At 41.3% G+C, this 5,204-nt stretch overlaps 1 long non-coding RNA gene across 1 annotated transcript in view; it reads left to right on the forward strand.

Moving 5' to 3' along the window:
* Positions 1–3,277: 3,277 nt before the first annotated feature.
* The window catches only part of LOC134466930 (uncharacterized), a 4,888-nt gene continuing 2,961 nt past the window's right edge, over positions 3,278–5,204 (forward strand). The window contains exons 1-2 of the long non-coding RNA XR_010038447.1: positions 3,278–3,590; positions 4,601–4,748. This is a non-coding gene — a long non-coding RNA (uncharacterized LOC134466930). The remainder of the gene's footprint in view (positions 3,591–4,600; positions 4,749–5,204) is intronic.

Here is a 5,204-nt window from a genome sequence, read left to right on the forward strand (position 1 = left end):
TCTCTCACTCTCTCCTCTCCCTCGGTAAAGAGGCCCACATGGGAGAGGGCTTGTTTTCACTCCCGGCCTCATCAATACCTAAATCCTAGTGAACAAGTGACACAGAGAAGCTGTAATCAATAGCTCCCCCTGCCTTTTTCCTCCTCCTTCTGGCCAAATGCTTCAGCAAAACTGACAGGCCTGACACTTGGAACATGATGCAAAATCTTTATCAACAGCCCATGGAGATGACTGCTGAAAAACAAGACATAGTCATTAATGGCCATGGCAAACAACGGCGAATAAACTGGCGGCCGCATAGCCAAGCAGGCAGGCGGGCAGGCAGGCGGGCGGGCGTTTGTCAGGTGGAAGAGAGACGCTAGGCTAAACTTCTCCCATCGTATTGATCCCTTTCAGAGACACTGTTAGCAAAAACTTGTCAATATCGCACCGCCTCGAACTGTTTATGTCAGGGAGGAGAAAAACAAACAAGAAATATATACATTTATATATTTATATATTTATACATTTATATATTTATATGCTTATATGTCATGCTGGCTTGATGCCTTTAAGGGTTTAGCTATGACCTACACGTCTGTGGCATTATCCTTGTAGGCCTATTGCCAGAGCTCTATTGAAATCTAGTCATTATATTTCCAATCCTCAAAATGTGTGTTTTTCTGTGTGCACGTTAACATTACCATTTATAGGTGATGGTCATTACAGGTGATGCACATTACCAGTGATGCACGGTACAGGGGATGCACAGGCTTCCCGCTATCAGAGGAGAGCTAATCTGATTATTGATAATTTGTAAACCAAGCTCCATGCATGTGTTTGCGGCTAGAGGCATCATGCCTAAACAGCATTCTCCTACTGCTGAAGGTCATCGCAGGAATTGTTTATGGATAGCAGAGGTGTCAAATGGACGAGGAAAAGCAAATTCATGGTGTATGTAAACACTTGCACCAATATTACATAGCTGCTGTTGCACCATTTACTCCATTGTACCTAATGAAATATGTACACTGTGTTGTTAACTACTTGTTAGGTAAGTCTTGTTAGGTAAAACTGTGTTTCTTTTTTACTTTTACTTTTGACACCTCTTCCAGTTCCTGCTGCACGGCTACGGCAGGCTCTACTGGATCCGCCAGCACTAGACCCGGGCTGATGATTGGACCTACGCCAAATACTGTCTACTTATGCCAATTCCATTGTCAACTATGTTAACATTAAATCGTTAAATACGAATTCCTCTTTCTGAGTCTTAATGGCAGAACATTGTATTTATATATGTAGTTCTGGTGAGATCTGTACAGTATATTGTATTTATATATGCATTTCTGGTGGGACTCTACAATCAAGCATATTTTAAAATAAATAAATATATTGCATTATAGTCAATGTGATTTCAAGTTCCAAAGGTCGATCTCTGTGTCTGTAATTTAGACGAAGTGAAATACAATATCAAGGCAGTAACTAAACTAATCAGTGGTCTCACTTTCATGTTGTACAAGACATACTAAATCACTTAATAACTAATAACTAAATCACTTAATGTATAAACAATAGAAAGGCTTGCAGAGGACAATTACCAACAACAACAGCGTTCAAATGGTTAATATATGCCAATGCCATCTGCAGTGACACGGGCTGAAAAAAACCCTCCAACTAGGAACGTGTCTCAACTCAATTAAAAATGAAAATCAAACGTTTTAGAGAGGGTACACTATTAACCCAAGTTTAGGAATATAGGTCATAACACAAAGAGAGAGAAAGGAAAAGCTTATTAATTAAAAAATAATGATGATTATTATCACACAGCCAATTCATTTTGGAGGAGAAAGAGGTGAGAGAAAGTTTAAGGGTTCACCATGTTCAAACTGACTTTGCTGACAACCTGCTGGTAAATGAGCTACTACCTTCAGTATTTAGGTGAACCAGCTAAACCGGGAGGCGAGCTTTGGTACAGAGTTAATCACTTGTCCCCCCCACCACCCTCTCAAACACACACACACACACACACGCACACACACACGCACACACATGCACACACACATGCACACACACACACACACACACACACACACACACACACACACACACACACACACACACACACACACACACACACACACACACACACACACACACACACACACACACACACACACACACTGATTGCTCCCTCCTTAGCACTATGACGCGTACCATTTTACCAGGCGCTGTAATCCGGGGTATGGTAGAATAGGGTCATCACAGAAATTAACTTTTTGTTCATTAATTTGTATGGATTAGCAGAGGGCAAAAGACAGTAAATCTGCTTCTGTGTTTTTCTTTTTTTTCTCAGTGAAAATCATTTAAAAAGTGTACAGCAATTGTGGCGGCGGCTGACTTTGGGGTTAATCAGGCCGCTATGTCCTTTTAATTGCTTTCTATTCAGAGTAAATTCATTAGATAATGTTCTCTTCAAAATTCATGAATCAATTTAACCGAAGAAAACCGTTTTATAGCTTTTAGTTCCATTACTGTGTTCCGTCATGTCACAGCAGCCACTTGCTTCCAGGGCTCCTGTAGGCAAACAGATCTTTCTGTATTATGAGATCTAGTTCTGGGTTCCTGGGCTTTTGTCTATTCTTTTGGACAGACCACAATGCTTAACAGAAAAAGCAGTGTAGAACATGCTTCTGCAAAAAAATGTCACTTTATAGTAGGCCTATGTATTTCCAAGCCAAGGCCTAGGGTTACTAGTCCTATGCCTTTTGACTGAGACAGTCATGCTTTAGCGGCTGTCATTGTTAGCCGTTTATGTGCTATTTAGGTGTGTCATGTATTGAAACCGCCGGCCTGCTTGTTAACAAACCAACTAATCAGCTGGGCTACTGCACAACCAGATGATATGGACTGGCATGTTCAATTATTGGAAAGTCTGTCTCTGAATCTATACAACTAACTATGTTGGAATATGTAGGGCTATGTTTTTGTATCTCATTTTAGCTTAATTTTCTTTATTCAATTATCCTTATGCACCCCTAATAAAAAGCCCATTTGTAGGCCTATTATAGGACTTTCAAAGTATAGTTTGCAGACTACGTTGAATTACTACTATACTCTCTCCTACTACAATTAACATTATCTACAGTATTGGGCTACGAGGTTACAACATACACATTAGTGAAGTGAAAGCAACATTTTGATTGGAACAACTGCAGAAGAAATTTAACTTTTCCAGTTATTCACTGCAGATCTCTCCCCAACAAAGGACTGCTGCACTGCTAAAAAACAAACTCCTTGTTTTCCTGCCCACACGTTGATATGAGTAAGCAGGACTAAGATGACAGGAAAACACTATTAACTTCCAATACGAAGTTGTTATATCAAGTTGTACATGCATGCATCTGTCATACTTCCAAATCCAAGTGAATTCAACTTGTCTGCGCGGGGGCGTGATCGAGAAGTCTACATGCAACGGGGTTACCTCCAGGGGCACAACATGTGGACGAGATTGTCAACGGCTCAAAGCGCACATTTGGTGCTTATCTTTGCCTTTTCCCTCTGATTGAAGCGGATACCAGACTGAGACTGCTCGGCTGTGATTTCATCAAGAGGTTGGAGTTCTTATATTTTACTGAAAATAAGATTATGTAATTTGATATTGCACCTCTATCAACCTGTTGTTTTAAACATAGGCTACACAACGTAGGCTATGGTCAGTCCGTTTTGAAATGAAGTTGCCAGCTAGCTTTCGTCGTATAGTGTAGCCTACATGGTGTAAGGACAAGCGATTGCACCTCATGATCTTGCAATTGTAGGGTCGCAACAAAATGCTTACACCGATTTGTCACTCTCACTTTTTTGGGAGTCGGGCCAAGTACTTGCTCAACCGCAGGTCAATCGTGAGTCTCGCATCGTGTAGTGTACATAGGGTAAGGACAAGCGATTTCCCCTCACGATGGTGCAATCGTAGGGCCGTGAGAAAATCAAAACCGTTTGGAATCCTGGTCGCGCCTCGTGAGTAAATTGCACAGTTAAAGCAGTGCTACGACCCGATTTGACTCTAGTATTACACTTGCACAAACGAATAGCTCTAGGGCCGTGCAATTCTCTCCTCCTGAGTGGGTCCTTGTCTCCACCTCAGGTGCGCAAGTTCCCTCCTCTGTAGACCCGGGAAACATTTGTCATGTCTTACAGTGGGAGCATTCGGCTCGCATCCGACTGCCGGCTTGTATCGTGTGAGGACTGTGAGATGTGCGCTTTTATATCATGAAATTCCCTCGTGCAGTGTGAGCACTGAGCAGGAGCTTAATATCCACGAGTGAAAATAACGCACAGTGTATGCTCGGTAGTCCTGAGATGTGATTTTTTTAAGCCCATGCGATCCCCTCGTGCAGTATGAACAGGACATGAATTCCTGCGATTGGAAATAGCGCACAGTGTAAGCTCACCAAGTAAACTTACCCCACGTTCTGTCCTATTTTGATTTTTTTTTTCCTGACAGATGAAGTTAGTAGACCTATTGTATGTAATATTATTGTTAAATGTACCGGTAGTGTGTGCTGGCTGTGTGTTTCAGATCTGTAATCATGTTTGTATTGTACAATGTTTGTATTTTTTGTAGGCTACAGATCTGCAGGGAGTTTCATTGCATTACAAACGTTCATCTAATGGCCACATTCCAGTCTGCATTGGTTTGCCCCAGCATTGGTGAAGCTTTACAGAAGGAAGGAGTTGAATTCAGGGCCCTCCTCGCGCCTCTGGATTAAGAGGTAAAACAATTGATTGAAGCCAATTTGTCCTTCACTTCCCAAAATCAGGTCATTCCATGTGAAATCAGATACTATGGGGTCTAATGGGTCATGGCATCCAACCGTCATTTGCACCAATCTGGCACTGAGAAACAGACAAAGACAGAAAAGAGATTTACTTGATAAGTGATCTAGTTTTCAGTAGATGTAATTGACTACTGAGCGACTCTTTTTGAACTCAACAGTGGGTGAGTCTGTTGGGCCCAAATAAAATCAGGGAGGGTTTGGTGAAATTATAGTCCTTGAATATGTAAATGTGTTTATTAATGGGGTCATTGCATTATTATTTGCCTATGATATATATAATATGATGAAATGTATGATGAATAATATGAATAAAATGCCTGTCCCCTCAAGAGGCTGATTTCAGATGGGATGTGTCAAATCTGTAGGCCTACCAAGTGTCTATATAAATGC

The sequence above is a fragment of the Engraulis encrasicolus genome, chromosome 17 (assembly GCF_034702125.1).
Source record: "Engraulis encrasicolus isolate BLACKSEA-1 chromosome 17, IST_EnEncr_1.0, whole genome shotgun sequence".
Lineage (NCBI taxonomy): Eukaryota > Metazoa > Chordata > Actinopteri > Clupeiformes > Engraulidae > Engraulis > Engraulis encrasicolus.